At 50.9% G+C, this 14,654-nt stretch overlaps 1 pseudogene; it reads left to right on the top strand.

Annotated features, from left to right (window-relative positions):
• The first annotated feature begins 12,581 nt into the window (after positions 1–12,581).
• Positions 12,582–13,723, top strand: LOC119283839 (annotated as a pseudogene).
• The last annotated feature ends 931 nt before the right edge of the window (positions 13,724–14,654 follow it).

The following is a 14,654-nucleotide window of genomic DNA, read 5'->3' as shown; positions in this document are numbered from 1 at the left end:
CTCTGGGGTGTCCTCCCCGGTCTCCCCTCCTTGCTTGTGCCGGTCTCCTCCCTCTCCAGTGCACTTCGCCCTGGACCATGTGTTGCGTCGCCGGGCGGCCTCAGCCAGCTCTGAAGACTCGGTCTCGGGATCGTTCGCGCACTCTGGGGTCCCCCCTGTCTTCGACAGCGATGGCCAGCTAGTGCGCTCGGGCTCATCGGCCTCGTCTGGCTCAGAGGCCGAGTCCGCGGAGCGCGCCCCCTCGCTTGCGGCTGAGTCTGAGCATCCCCACTTCCTGGAAGTCTTCATGCCTACTGGCGACCTCGCGGCCGCCAGGCGCCTTGCCGTGGTCTACATCAACCCTCCCGGTGCCTTCCCTTCCCCCACTGCCGCTGTTCGCGATGCCCTGATGGATGCTGCCCCCCATCTCTTCTTTGACACAGTCGGCTCCTCTGTCGGGGCGATGTATCTCCGTTTCAACTCGCCGGATGACCGGGAGGCGTGTGTCGCGCTCCATGAACTCCCCTTCGAGGGCGCACACATCCTTTTTGTGCGGGAAGAGGAGGCGGACAGGGTCCCTCCCCGAGCCCGGGCGCACGCGTTCATCTCCGTGACTCGCTTTCCCGCCGAGCACATCAACCTCGTCGGGATCGCGCGGGCGTTCTCTGGCTTTGGTGATCTCGTGGAGATCAACCACCGTGTCCTCTCTGGTGAAGATCTCTCCGCCGTGCGCATCGTCCTCCTTATTGAGCACGCGTGGGACGTGCCTTGCGACGTTTGGCCCCGGGGTGGGGTCTGGGGCTCTCGTGTGGTCTCGATCCGCACCCTCGCTGTCTGGCCTCAGCATCCGCCTCACCAGCAGGGAGGGGGGGGGAGGCAGCTCGCCTTCCTCCTCTGGCTCCATGGCGTCCCCCCTTTGCCCGCCCCCAATCGCCGATAGCCGCGTCTTCTATCGTCATCTCCGAGATTATCGATGACTCGGGGGCGGAAGAGGCTTTCCCGGACGGGCCTGCGGGGGGCCGGCTTCGGGTGCGGGTCCGCTGCCAGGACCCGTTATGCATGGCCCATGCACGACGCAGGTGGGGGCTTCCTCCCCAGGCCTAAACGCTGCTGCCCCTGCAGTTTGCTTCAGTCGGCGCCTTGCCCTTAAGGAGCCTCCGCAGTACGTCTCCATGACTGCCAAGGCCATCAAGCAGCGTGAGCTCAAGAACTCGCTCAAGGGGTGCTCTCCGGTGCTCCGGGCCAAAGCGATTAAGAGCAAGGTGGTCGCGGCTGTGCTCAAACCCCTGGGAATGAAGGCTGTGTCCGATCTGCGTGCGGCAACCGCTATCCCTCTTGCTCCGGTGCCTACCGTCGTTGATGATTAGCATAACATGTCGCCCATCGCTTCGCCTGGATGGCCTGTCATCCTTCAGCGTCTGTATCTTTTCCTTTTTCTTCCTGTCTTTGTGTTTGTGTCTGCCTGGCCCCCGTGCCCGGCCTGGCATCTGTTCTCCCGCGGTGTTCTCCTCTTCCCCGACTGGTGCTTTCCTTGATTATGGATATTGCAAACCTCTCTCCCTTGACCATCCTTTCCTGGAATGTCCAGGGTTTGGGAGACGATGACAAATGCGTGCTTATTCGAAATGCCATCAGCGATGTAAACCCGCTTGTTGCCTGTATCCAAGAGACTAAGCTCTCCTCTGTGTCCCTCTTCAAAGCTAGAGCCTTCCTCCCCCCGCGCCTGGCTTCCTTTGAATGTATGCAGGCCGATGGCTCTCGGGGCGGGCTGGTTACCACTTGGGACCCCAATGCTCTTTCCCTCTCCTCGGTGCACGTCGGGCGTTTTGCCTTAACCACTGTTCTCACATCCACCTCCTCCGATCTCTCCTTCACCGTCACCAACGTCTATGCTCTGTCGGACCACTCCTTCACGCAGGATTTCGTAGATGATATGATCTCCCTCGCGCCTCTGATCCAAGGGGCTTGGTGTTGGAAATATGCCCTAGAGGCAATAATAAATTGGTTATTATTATATTTCCTTGTTCATGATAATCATTTATTATCCATGCTAGAATTGTATTGATAGGAAACTCAGATACATGTGTGGATACATAGACAACACCATGTCCCTAGTAAGCCTCTAGTTGACTAGCTCATTGATCAATAGATGGTTACGGTTTCTTGACCATGGACATTGGATGTCGTTGATAACGGGATCACATCATTGGGAGAATGATGTGATGGACAAGACCCAATCCTAAGCCTAGCACAAAGATCGTGTAGTTCGTATGCTAAAGCTTTTCTAATGTCAAGTATCATTTCCTTAGACCATGAGATTGTGCAACTCCTGGATACCGTAGGAATACTTTGGGTGTGCCAAACGTCACAAGGTAACTGGGTGGCTATAAAGGTACACTACAGGTATCTCCGAAAGTATCTGTTGGGTTGGCACGAATCGAGACTGGGATTTGTCACTCCGTGTGACGGAGAGGTATCTCTGGGCCCACTCGGTAGGACATCATCATAATGTGCACAATGTGATCAAGGAGTTGATCACGTGATGATGTGTTACGGAACGAGTAAAGAGACTTGCCGGTAACGAGATTGAACAAGGTATCAGGATACCGACGATTGAATCTCGGGCAAGTACAATACCGCTAGACAAAGGGAATTGTATACGGGATTGATCGAATCCTCGACATCGTGGTTCATCCGATGAGATCATCATGGAACATGTAGGAACCAACATGGGTATCCAGATCCCGCTGTTGGTTATTGACCGGAGAACGTCTCGGTCATGTCTGCATGGTTCCCGAACCCGTAGGGTCTACACACTTAAGGTTCGATGACGCTAGGGTTATAAGGAATATATATACGTGGTTACCGAATGTTGTTTGGAGTCCCGGATGAGATCCCGGACGTCACGAGGAGTTCCGGAATGGTCCGGAGGTAAAGATTTATATATGAGAAGTCCTGTTTTGGTCACCGGAAAAGTTTCGGGTTATACAGGTAGTGTACCGGGACCACTGGAGGGGTCCGGGGGTCCAGCAAGTGGGGCCACCAGCCCCGGAGGGCTGCATGGGCCAAGTGTGGGAGGGTACCAGCCCCAGGTGGGCTGGTGCGCCCCCCACCAAGGCCCAAGGCGCCTCCAAGAGGGAAGGGGGGCAAACCCTAGGGCAGATGGGCCCTAAGGCCCACCCCAGGTGCGCCTCCCCCTCTCCTCCTTGTGGCCGCCACCCAGATGGGATCTGGGGGCTGCCGCCACCCCTAGGAAGGGAACCCTAGGTGGGGGCGCAGCCCCTTTCCTCCCCCTATATATACTTGAGGTTTGGGCTGCCCAACAAACACGAGTTCCTCTCCTTCTTGGCGCAGCCCTACCCCTCTCCCTCCTCGTCTCTTGCGGTGCTTGGCGAAGCCCTGCTGGGGTACCACGCTCCTCCACCACCACCACGCCGTTGTGCTGCTGCTGGATGGAGTCTTCCTCAACCTCTCCCTCTCTCCTTGCTGGATCAAGGCATGGGAGACGTCACCGGGCTGTACGTGTGTTGAACGCGGAGGTGCCGTCCGTTCGGCACTAGGATCTCCGGTGATTTGGATCACGACGAGTACGACTCCTTCAACCCCGTTCTCTTGAACGCTTCCGCTTAGCGATCTACAAGGGTATGTAGATACACTCTCCTTCCCCTCGTTGCTGGTTTCTCCATAGATAGATCTTGGTGACACGTAGGAAAATTTTGAATTTTTGCTACGTTACCCAACAGTGGCATCATGAGCTAGGTCTATTGCGTAGATTCTATGCACGAGTAGAACACAAAGTAGTTGTGGGCGTTGATTTTGTTCAGTATGCTTACCCTTACTAGTCCAATCTTGTTTCGATGGTATTGTGGGATGAAGCGGCCCGGACCGACCTTACACGTACTCTTACGTGAGACAGGTTCCACCGACTGACATGCACTAGTTGCATAAGGTGGCTAGCGGGTGCCAGTCTCTCCCACTTTAGTCAGAACGGATTCGATGAAAAGGGTCCTTATGAAGGGTAAATAGCAATTGGCATATCACGTTGTGGTTTTGCGTAGGTAAGAAACATTCTTGCTAGAAACCCATAGCAGCCACGTAAAACAAGCAAACAACAATTAGAGGACGTCTAACTTGTTTTTGCAGGGTATGCCATGTGATGTGATATGGCCAAAAGGATGTGATGAATGATATATGTGATGTATGAGATTGATCATGTTCTTGTAATAGAAATCACAACTTGCATGTCGATGAGTATGACAACCGGTAGGAGCCATAGGAGTTGTCTTAATTTATTTATGACCTGCGTGTCAACATAAACGTCATGTAATTACTTTACTTTATTGCTGACCGTTAGCTGTAGTAGTAGAAGTAATAGTTGGCGAGACAACTTCATGAAGACACGATGATAGAGATCATGATGATGGAGATCATGGTGTCATGCCGGTGACGATGATGATCATGGAGCCCCGAAGATGGAGATCAAGAGGAGCAAAGTGATGATGGCCATATCATGTCACTATTTGATTGCATGTGATGTTTATCATGTTTATGCATCTTGTTTACTTAGAATGACGGTAGTAAATAAGATGATCCCTCATTAAAATTTCAAGAAAGTGTTCCCCCTAACTGTGCATCGTTGCGAAGTTCGTTGTTTCGAAGCACCACGTGATGATCGAGTGTGATAGATTCTAACGTTCACATACAACGGGTGTAAGACAGATTTACACACGCGAAACACTTAGGTTGACTTGACGAGCCTAGCATGTACAGACATGGCCTCGGAACACAAGAGACCAAAAGGTCGAGCATGAGTCGTATGGTAGATACGATCAACATGAAGATGTTCACCGATGATGACTAGTCCATCTCACGTGATGATCGGACACGGCCTAGTTGACTCGGATCATGTAAACACTTAGATGACTAGAGGGATGTCTATCTGAGTGGGAGTTCATAAGATGAACTTAATTATCCTGAACATAGTCAAAAGGTCTTCGCAAATTATGTCGTAGCTCGCGCTTCAGTTCTACTGTTTAGATATGTTCCTAGAGAAAATTTAGTTGAAAGTTGATAGTAGCAATTATGCGGACTAGGTACGTAAACTGAGGATTGTCCTCATTGCTTCATAGAAGGCTTATGTCCTTAATGCACCGCTCAGTGTGCTGAACCTCGAACATCGTCTGTGGATGTTGCGAACATCTGACATACACATTTTGAGAACTACGTGATAGTTCAGTTAAACGGTTTAGAGTTGAGGCACCGAAGACGTTTTGAAACGTCATGAAACATATGAGATGTTTCGAGGGCTGAAATTGGGATTTCAGGCTCGTGCCCACGTCAAGAGGTATAAGACCTCTGACGATTTTCTTAGCCTGCAAACTAAGGGAGAAAAGCTCAATTGTTGAGCTTGTGCTCAGAGAACAATCATTTGAATCGAGTGGGAGTTAATCTTCTAGATGAGATAGTGATGTTTCTCCGAAGTCATTACCACCAAGCTGCTAGAGCTTCGTGATGAAGTATAATATATCAGGGACATATATGATGATCCTTGAGATATTCGCGATGTTTGACACCACAAAAGTAGAAATCAAGAAGGAGCATCAATTGTTGGTGGTTGGTGAAACCACTAGTTCCAAGAAGGGCAAGGGCAAAAAGGGATACTTCATGAAACGGCAAATCAGCTGCTGCTCTAGTGAAGAAACCCAAGGTTGAACCCAAACCCGAGACTAAGTGCTTCTGTAATAAGGGGAACATCCACTGGAGCAGAATTACCCTAGATACTTGGTAGATAAGAAGGCTGGCAAGGTCGACAAAAGTATATAGGATATGCGTTATAATGTGTACTTTACTAGTACTCCTAGTAGCACCAGGGTATTAGATACCGGTTCGGTTGCTAACTGTTAGTAACTCGAAACAAAAGGCTACGGAATAAACAGAGACTAGCTAAAAGGTGAGATGACGATATGTGTTGGAAGTATTTCCAAGGTTGATCAAACATCGCACGCTCCCTCTACCATCGAGATTGGTGTTTGCGTTGAGCATAGACATGATTGGATTATGTCTATCGCAATATGGTTATTCATTTAAGGAGAATAATGGTTACTCTATTTATTTGAATAATACCTTCAATGGTCTTGCACCTAAAATGAATGGTTTGTTGAATCTCGATCGTAGTGATACACATGTTCATGCCAAAAGATATAAGATAGTAATGATAGTACCACCTACTTGTGGCACTGCCACGTAAGTCATATCGGTATAAAACGCATGAAGAAGCTCCATGTTGATGGATCTTTGGGCTCACTCGTTTTGAAGAGTTTGAGACATGCGAACCATGTCTATTGGTGTATATGCATGAAGAAACTCCATGCAAATGGACCGTTTGGACTCACTTGGTTTTGAATCACTTGAGACATGCAAATCATACCACATGGGCAAGATGACTGAAATCCTCGTTTTCAGTAAAATGGAACTAGAAAGCAACTTGCTGGAAGTAATACATTTTGATGTGTGCAGTCCAATGAGTGCTGAGGCGTGCAGTGGATATGTTATGTTCTTACTTCACAGATGATTTGAGTAGATGTTGAGTATATTTACTTGATGAATCACGAGTCTGAATTATTGAAAGGTTCAAGTAATTTCAGGGTGAAGTTGAAAGATCGTCGTGACAAGAGGATAAAAGATCTATGATATGATCATAGAGATGAATATCTGAATTACCAGTTTGGCACAGAATTAAGACATTGTGGAAATTGTTTCACAACTAATACAGCCTGGAACACCATAGTGTGATGGTGTGTCCGAACATCATAACTGCACCCTATTGGATATGATGCATACCATGATGTCTCTTATTGAATTACCACGATAATTTATGGGTTAGGCATTAGAGACAACCACATTCACTTTAAATAGGGCACCATGTAATTCCGATGAGATGACACCGTATGAACTATGGTTTAGAGAAACCTAAGCTGTCATTTCTTAAAAGTTTGGGGCTGCGACGCTTATGTGAAAAAGTTTCAGGCTGATAAGCTCGAACCCAAAGCGGATAAATGCATTTTCATAGGACACCCAAAAAGTTGGGTATACCTCCTGTCTCAGATCCGAAAGCAATAAGGGATTGTTTCTAGAATCGGGTCCTTTCTCGAGGAAAAGTTTCTCTCGAAAGAATTGAGTGGGAGGATGGTGGAGACTTGATGAGGTTATTGAACCGTCTCTTCAACTAGTGTGTGGCAGGGCACAGGAAGTTGTTCTGTGGCACCTACACCAATTGAAGTGGAAGCTTATGATAGTGATCATGAAACTTCAGATCAAGTCACTAACAAACCTCGTGGGATGACAAGGATGCGTACTACTTCAGAGTGGTACGTAATCCTGTCTTGGAAGTCATGTTGCTAGACAACAATGAACCTACGAGCTATGGATAAGCAATGGTGGGCCTGGATTCCGATAAATGGCTCGAGGCCATAAAATCTGAGAGAGGATCCATGTATGAAAACAAAGTGTAGACTTTGGAAGAACGGATCGATGGTCGTAAGGCTGTTGAGTACAGATGGATTTTTTTAAAGGAAGATGAACAATGATGGTAAATGTCACAATTAAGAAAGCTCGACTTGTCGTTAAGATGTTTTCCGACAAGTTCAAGGAGTTGACTACGATGAGACTTTCTCACTCGTAGCGATGCTAAGAGTTTGTTGGAATTATATTAGCATTATTTATGAAATCTTGCAGATAGGATGTCAAACATTGTTTCCTCGACGATTTTCTTGAGGAAAGGTTGTATGTGATACAACCGGAAGGTTTTGTCAATCCTGAAAGATTCTAATAAGTATGCAAAGCTCCAGCAATCCTTCTAAGGACTGGAGTAAGCATCTCGGAGTTGGAATGTACGCTTTGATGAGATGATCAAAGATTTTGGGTTTATACAAAGTTTATGAGAAACTTGTATTTCCAAAGAAGTGAGTGGGAGCACTATAGAATTTCTGATGAATATATGTTGTTGACATATTGTTGATCGGAAATGACGTAGGATTTCTGGAAAGCATATAGGGTTATTTGAAAGTGTTTTTCAGTGGAAAGCCTAGATTAAGCTACTTGAACATTGAGCATCAAGATCTATAAGGATAGATCAAAACGCTTAATGGTACTTTCAAATGAGCACATACCATGACATGATCTTGAAGGTGTTCAAGATGGATCAGTCAAAGAAGGAGTTCTTGCCTGAGTTGTAAGGTATGAAGTTAAGACTTAAAGCTCGACCGCGACAGAAGAAAGAGGAAGGACGAAGGTCGTCCCCTATGTTTTTGTCATAGGCTCTATACGGTATGCCATGCTGAGTACCGCACCTGATGTGTGCCCTGCCACATATCTGGCAAGAGGGTACAAAGGTAATCTAGGAGTAGATCACCAGATAGCGGTCTAAATTATCCTTAGAGGAATAAGGATATGTTTCTCGGTTATGGAGGTGATAAAGAGTTCGACGTAAAGAGTTACGTCGATGCAAGCTTAACACCTATCCGGATAGCTCTGAGTAGAGATACCGGATACGTATAATGGAATAGCTCCAAGTAGAACAATTATTTGAATTGGCTCCAAATGTAGCGTAGTAGTTGCATCTACAAGATGACATAGAAATTTGCGAAGTACATACGGATCTGAATGTTGCAGACCTGTTGACTGAAACCTCTGTCACAAGCATAACATGATCAAACCCAGAACTCTTTGGGTGTTAGTCACATGGGGATGTGACCTTGAGTGTTAATCACATATCAATTTGAACTGGATTATTGACTCTAGTGCAAGTGGGAGACTGTTGGAAATATGCCCTAGAGGCAATAATAAACTGGTTATTATTATATTTCCTTGTTCATGATAATCGTTTATTATCCATGCTAGAATTGTATTGATAGGAAACTCAGATACATGTGTGGATACATAGACAACACCATGTCCCTAGTAAGCCTCTAGTTGACTAGCTCGTTGATCAATAGATGGTTACGGTTTCCTGACCATGGACATTGGATGTCGTTGATAACAGGATCACATCATTGGGAGAATGATGTGATGGACAAGACCCAATCCTAAGCCTAGCACAAAGATCGTGTAGTTCGTATGCTAAAGCTTTTCTAATGTCAAGTATCATTTCCTTAGACCATGAGATTGTGCAACTCCCAGATACCATATGAATACTTTGGGTGTGCCAAACGTCACAACGTAACTGGGTGGCTATAAAGGTACACTACAGGTATCTCCGAAAGTGTCTGTTGGGTTGGCATGAATCGAGACTGGGATTTGTCACTCCGTGTGACGAAGAGGTATCTCTGGGCCCACTCGGTAGGACATCATCATAATGTGCACAATGTGATCAAGGAGTTGATCACGTGATGATGTGTTACAGAACGAGTAAAGAGACTTGCCGGTAACGAGATTGAACAAGGTATCGGGATACCGACGATCGAATCTCGGGCAAGTACAATACCGCTAGACAAAGGGAATTGTATACGGGATTGATCGAATCCTTGACATCGTGGTTCATCCGATGAGATCATCATGGAACATGTAGGAACCAACATGGGTATCCAGATCCCGCTGTTGGTTATTGACCGGAGAACGTCTCGGTCATGTCTGCATGGTTCCCGAACCCGTAGGGTCTACACACTTAAGGTTCGATGACGCTAGGGTTATAAGGCATAGATATACGTGCTTACCGAATGTTGTTCGGAGTCCCGGATGAGATCCCGGACGTCACGAGGAGTTCCGGAATGGTCTGTAGGTAAAGATTTATATATGGGAAGTCCTGTTTTGGTCACCGGAAAAGTTTCGGGTTTTACCGGTAGTGTACCGGGACCACCGGAGGGGTCCGGGGGTCCACCAAGTGGGGCCACCAGCCTCGGAGGGCTGCATGGGCCAAGTGTGGGAGGGGACCAGCCCCAGGTGTGCTGGTGCGCCCCCCACCAAGGCCCAGGGTGCCTCCAAGAGGGAAGGGGGGCAAACCCTAGGGCAGATGGGCCCTAAGGCCCACCCCAGGTGCGCCTCCCCCTCTCCCCCTTGTGGCCGCCACCCAGATGGGATCTGGGGGCTGCCGCCACCCCTAGGGAGGGAACCCTAGGTGGGGGTGCAGCCCCTCCCCTCCCCCTATATATACTTGAGGTTTGGGCTGCCCAACAAACACGAGTTCCTCTCCTTCTTGGCGCAGCCCTACCCCTCTCCCTCCTCGTCTCTTGCGGTGCTTGGTGAAGCCCTGCTGGGGTACCACGCACCTCCACCACCACCACGCCGTTGTGCTGCTGCTGGATGGAGTCTTCCTCAACCCCTCCCTCTCTCTTTGCTGGATCAAGGCATGGGAGACGTCACCGGGCTGTACGTGTGTTGAACGCGGAGGTGCCGTCCGTTCGGCACTAGGATCTCCGGTGATTTGGATCACGATGAGTACGACTCCTTCAACCCCGTTCTCTTGAACGCTTCCACTTAGCAATCTACAAGGGTATGTAGATGCACTCTCCTTCCCCTCGTTGCTGGTTTCTCCATAGATAGATCTTGGTGACACGTAGGAAAATTTTGAATTTTTGCTACGTTACCCAACACTTGGCTCTCTCTCGGTGACTTTAATCTTATTAGATATCCCGGGGAGAAGAACAACTCCAACTTCTGCGCCTCTCTCTCCTCTCGTTTCAACGCCCTCATCGCGGCTTTGTCATGGCTTGAGTTGCCTCTTTCTGACCGCCTGTTCACCTGGACGAACCACCGCACTCCGCCTACCTTGGCATGCCTTGACCGTGCGTTCTTTAACACCGACTGGGATGCAGCCCTGCAAAACTCCTCGCTGGTCTCGAGGCCTCGGGTCACCTCCGACCACTTCCCCCTCCTTGTCTCCGCCACCACCCGCGTTCCGGTCTCGCGTCAGTTCAGGTTCAAGAACAAATGGCTGCTCGATCCCCTTTTCCTTCCCTCCACAGTCCCCTCCTGGGCTCGCCCAACTCCTGTCCCGGACGGTGCTAAGGATATCGCTGCTCGGGTCAAGTCCTTTCGCCACGCGGCAAAGGTTTGGAAAGCTAACCACCGGTTCGTCCCCCTTTTCAATAACAATTGCAGATTTCTCATTGAGCTGTTTGACTTCCTGGAGGAACACCGTGTACTTTCAGGCGATGAGGTGGCCCTGCACCGTGACGTGCGCACTGCTCTAGCCCTCTCGGTGCGCCAGCAGGCTGCCTTTTAGTGCCAGAGGGGGAAGTTCAGGAAGGTGGGCGAGGGTGACGAGAACACCCGGTTCTACCATGCTCAAGCCTCCCACCGGTTCCGGGTTAACCGGATCCGGGCGCTCGACGTCGGCGGCACGGTGGTCACTAGCCACACTGCCAAGGTGGACGCCCTGCATGCCTTCCACGCCGAGCTTCTAGGCACGACCAGGGAGCCGGTGTGGCGTTTCGACCTTTGGGCTCTGTACGACGGCACGGCGAGGGTGGACGGCGCCGCGCTCGAGGCCCCATTCCAGCTCCAGGAGGTTGTGGCCGCCGTGCGTGGCCTCGACAGGACCAGCGCGCCGGGGCCCGACGGCCTAGTGCCGGCGTTCTTTCAGGCGGCCTGGCCCGCGGTCGCCGGTCATGTTATGCGGCTCTTCGACGGGGTCTTCTCCTCCATGGTCGACCTCACCTGCATCAACCGGGCGCATATTGTGCTGCTGCCAAAAGGCGATGGTGCCCTCACACCCAGCGGATTCCGGCCGGTCTCGTTGCAAAATTGTGACATAAAGCTGGTCTGCAAGGCGTTGACCACCCGTCTACAACAGCAAATCCCGGGGATCATCAACGTCGACCAGTCCGGCTTTATCAAAGGCCGGAGCATCTCCAAAAACTTTGTCTATGCCGCCGAGGTGGTCCAGTGCTATGACCGGAGGAAAGCTCCATCTCTCGTCCTGAAGCTCGACTTCGCAAAGGCGTTCGACTCCATCAACTGGCAGAGCCTCCGTAGGATCATGGAGGTGCGTGGCTTTCATGCCCGGTGGTGCGACTGGATGGATGCCATTTTTCACTCCTCCATGTCCGCGGTCCTCCTGAACGGGGTGTGGGGGCGCTGGATCTCTTGCAAGAAGGGGCTACGCCAAGGGGACCCCATCTCTCCCTACCTCTTCCTGCTGGTGGCTGACGTGCTGCAAAGGATGATCAAGCTGGATGGGGGGATGGCTCACCCCCTAGTGGCTGGTGCTCCGCCCCTCGTTCTGCAGTATGCGGATGATACTCTCACCATCTTGAAGGCCGAGCTGGGCGCGGTGCGGCATCTCAAACGCATCCTGGATGACTTTGCAACTGCGACGGGGCTCCCCATCAACTTCACACAAAAGCACGGTCGTGCCCATGCACGTCGAGGGTAACGAGCTCCATGACATGGTCTAGGTCATGGGCTGTCAAGTTGGGAGTTTCCCACAGGTGTACCTCGGGCTCCCCCTCTCCAATCGTAAGCTGACGATAGATGACTTCCTTCCCCTCATCGCCAAGGCCGAGCGCTACCTGTCGGGGTGGCGAGCACAGCTGCTCTCCTTCGGGGGGCGGCTTGTCCTGCTCAATGCCGTCCTTGATGCGCTGCCCACATACGCCATGGCGGCTATGGAGCTGCCACCGTCGGTTCTGCGCGCCCTCAACGTGCTTCGGCGGGCCTTCCTGTGGACTGCGGCGGAAATGGCCTCCGGGGCCCAGTGCCTTGTCGCCTGGGAGAAGGTGGTTCGGCCTAAGTGCGAGGGAGGGCTCGGAGTGCGAGCTCTTCCGGTGTAGAACCGCTCCCTTCTGCTGAAGCTGGTGCACCGCCTCCACTCGAGGCAAGACTCCCCCTGGGGCACCTGGGTCTGGTCTGAGCTTGGGCGCTCCCTCCTCACCCCCTCCACTGCATCGGCCCTGCCGGGGCCGCACTGGAACTCGCTGGCTGAGCTAATGCCAATGTACTGGGCGGTCTCTTCTGTCCGGGTGGGGGACGGGCGGACCACCGCTTTCTGGCTCGATGCCTGGCTTCCGGGGGGCGCTCTAGTGTGGCGACTGTCGTCGCTCTTCTCCCACACCACCATGCCGGAGGCCTCCGTGGCCCAGGTCCTCCGATGCGGCCTCGACGGAGCTCTTGTCCCCCGAGTAAACCACGCGGGGGGCCGTGATCGTGCCATCCTTCTTCGGAACCTGGTAGGGTTGACCCTCACGGACGAGCCTGACGAACGATGTCTCCGTCCCGAGTGCGGGAAGGGCAACCTCCTTTCATCGTCCGGCGTCTATCGCCTATGTCACTTTGGAGGGGCGCGGGTGCCTTTCGCTGCTTTCGTCTGGCAGAACTACGTTCCGAGCCGGGTCCGTTTTTTCGCCTGGCTCCTGGTCCAGGCCCGGATCCACACGCGGGACGTCCTTCTCCGCAAGCACATTGTTGAGGCCGAGGGCGCTGGTTGCCCCCTATGTACTTCTCCCCTCGAGACGGCGGACCACCTCATCTTCGGGTGTGCGTTCGCCTGTAGCTTCTGGCAGGCGGTCGGCAAGATCTCCTTTGAAGCCACCACCGTCAGCGAGGTCCACTTGCTCTCCCCGCCGTCGGGGGTCCCCGTTGCTTCGGCCCAACCTTCCTGCTGCTTTGTTGCTGGCAACTTTGGAAGCACCGAAATGCGGTGGTCTTCCAAGGGATGCCTCCGTCCCTCTCTAGGTTGCTCCGAGCTTGTAGGGAAGACGCAGTGCTTTGGCGAGTTCGACTCCCCCGCCCCCCTGAAACATGCGGCTGATGCCTGGCTGGCCTGTCTGCCCAGCCCCGACTGAGCCCCTCCCTCGGGGTTGCTCTGCCTCGGCTCCCAAACTCCCTCTCCCTGACTTGTCCATGTGTATGATGTAACACCTGACCTTCTGGTCTATACCTCTATAAAGATTCAGGTGGGGAAATCTCCCCCCCGTGAAAATTCAAAAAAAAAATGACCGCTCCACCACCACCCTGAGGCTCGACACGAGTCAACTTTAATCGTGTCAAATATACATTGTATGGATCCTCATGCACATTAAGCAACATTCTTAATTATTTTCTGCCTATAAACCACTATTCTTCTTCGTCTTCGTTCTCCTGCTCCTCTTCACTTACTATCTCTACCTTCCCTATCCAAGCCAACCGCAACCATCAATGGCCCATCCGGCTCAAAATCCCCAAACCTTCTACACCCACACTATGAATTTTGAGGGACTTTTTGCCAATATTTTCTCCTTTCAAGTCTGCAAACAACAATATTAATGTAAAGTAATTAGTGTAAACTTGTTTATGCCCACTCATGGCCAGTATGACCACAAACTCTGCCGTCTCGCCTACATGATGTGCGTCCACTCCCACAGTTTCCCCCCTACTCTGGCGAGGCCTCCAGTACTTCCGAATATTTTGTTCGGATTATTTTCCATCAAGGATAAATTAGCATACTGCGCACGAACATATGTGATAAAAGTTCCTACGATTTGACACTACAGAGGTAGAGCAACATGAAAAATAAAAGATCATGCTTCTAATATTCAGACTTCTGTAGTTTAAAAATTGGTGATAACCTTACATCATTTTTGAGACTCCCGTCCTAATTGAAAATGATTGTTGCATTAAGGAACACCTATGGAATCCAAAAAAACTAACAGCAAGCGACAGTGACATGGATGGCTACCTTATGGCTTTGGAAGTGGATGGCA

This window comes from Triticum dicoccoides, chromosome 4A (assembly GCF_002162155.2).
Source record: "Triticum dicoccoides isolate Atlit2015 ecotype Zavitan chromosome 4A, WEW_v2.0, whole genome shotgun sequence".
Lineage (NCBI taxonomy): Eukaryota > Viridiplantae > Streptophyta > Magnoliopsida > Poales > Poaceae > Triticum > Triticum dicoccoides.
This window is presented reverse-complemented; position numbering and strand designations above follow the sequence as displayed.